The sequence below is a fragment of the Hevea brasiliensis genome, chromosome 18, assembly GCF_030052815.1.
Source record: "Hevea brasiliensis isolate MT/VB/25A 57/8 chromosome 18, ASM3005281v1, whole genome shotgun sequence".
Lineage (NCBI taxonomy): Eukaryota > Viridiplantae > Streptophyta > Magnoliopsida > Malpighiales > Euphorbiaceae > Hevea > Hevea brasiliensis.
Window position 1 is genome coordinate 21480825 of NC_079510.1, and position 1867 is coordinate 21482691.

General features: G+C 36.5%; 1 non-coding gene across 1 annotated transcript; it reads right to left on the reverse strand.

The window, feature by feature from the left end:
* Positions 1-1444: 1444 nt before the first annotated feature.
* On the reverse strand, positions 1445-1551 carry LOC131176285 (small nucleolar RNA R71). The gene has a single exon (XR_009146408.1). It is a non-coding gene; the product is annotated as a small nucleolar RNA R71 (small nucleolar RNA).
* Between the last annotated feature and the right edge of the window lie 316 nt (positions 1552-1867).

Genomic DNA, 1867 nt, shown 5'->3' on the forward strand with positions numbered 1-1867 from the left:
GGTAGGGTGTGACAGGATTTTTATTGTTTTATTTCTTCTATATGATTTCTTTTTACTGTCTTTACCTTTTCATCATGATGTTTGCTGAACTCATGAGTGAGTAGTTTTTATATTCTGGAATTGGGAGAGTAATGCTTGTAATCATTGTTATGGATAAACATTAAATTTTATTTATTGGATTTGAGATTTGTTCCTTGATTTAATTTCTTGTGATCTTAATGTATGCTATGTGCTGGTACCCATTTAGTATTGATTGTAGATATTAATTGAATGACTAAAAGGTGAAGATTAATATTAGAAAATCAATATCTTGAACCTAGGAATTCTGACCTAGACATAGGCTAATACCTTTGTGAAACTTTAAAATTAGTCAAAGACCTTAAGGGATTTTAATTAATTTGATCGCCACGAAAGTTGGGTTTAAGTTAATTAGAATACCCTAGGTACTTTGAGAGAGGACTTAGGATACCTTAGGACTAATTTCCATCAAGGTAAACGATTCTCAAAACCAGTAAATAAATAAGATAACATCCATAGCAAGATTCATGTGTGAAATCTTAATTCCGGAATTGTTCCAAAACAGATTACTTCATTTTAAGTTTATCATTTTAGTGTTTAAAATAGACAACTTCCATTCCTTCATTGTTCGATAGACTAAACAGTCAAAATTAGTGTGTAGATTGGTACTTACTAATCAAATTCCTCGTGGGAATGATACTTTACTCATCACTTTATTACTTATTAGTGATCCGTGCACTTGCAGTGGTTATAAAACCAGCAAACAAGTTTTTAGCACTGTTGCCGAGGATTTTTGGCTTTAGTAATAACGAGCGATAGGCAATTTAGCTGATTTAGGCAACTATATTTATTACCTAATTTTGTTTGATTTGTTTTATTTCTTTTCTTTTCTCTCAGGTGCCCGATCTGGTATATGACCAGAACAAGGCCAGAAGAAGAAATTTTGGACTGTGATCCAAAGATAGACAAAACTCTGAAAGCCATCAGGAGAGAAAGGAAACATCAAGAGCACGATCAAGAAGATCCTGAAATTCCAACTATGGCCGATAATAATGATAGACCAAGACTCTTAAGAGACTACGGAGCTCCATCTATCCAAGGATTTCAACCCAGTGTCACTAGACCCACAATGGAAGCCAACAACTTTGAATTAAAACCAGCATGGCTTCAAATGATTCAACAAACCCAGTTTGCGGGTTCACCAATAGAAGATCCATATTATCACCTCCAGTGCTTTCTTGCCCTTTGTGACACATTTAAGATGAATGGAGTGTTTGATCAAGCCATAAGACTCAGAGCATTTTCATTCTCCCTTCGAGACAGAGCAAGGAAGTGGTTACTTTCTCAACTAGCTGGAACATTCACCACTTCGGAAAAACTCTCACAAGCTTTTCTAGCAAGGTATTTTCCACTTGCAAAGACTGCAAAACTGAGACTTGAGCTCAACACCTTCAAACAAAAGGAAGGTGAATCACTCTATGACGCATGGGAAAGATATAAAGACCTGCAGAGGGAATGTCCACACCATGGCATAGAGGATTGGTTACTAGTGCAAAATTTCTATAATGGGTTACTACCCTCTACAAGGAGCACAACTGATTCAGCTGCAGAAGGTGACTTGATAGAGAAAACAGTGATACAAGCACTTGAACTTCTAGAGAGGGTTGCATACCATAATTATGAGTGGTCAAATGAAAGAGGAAATGCAAAGAGAACAGCAGGAGTCCTGGAAGTGGACGCCCTAAGCATGATAAATGCTCAATTTGATCAACTCACAAGGAGGCTTGATAAAATGCAAGCCAATGCAGTAGGGATGAATAGTCAACATAAGGACAACTATGGAGGATGA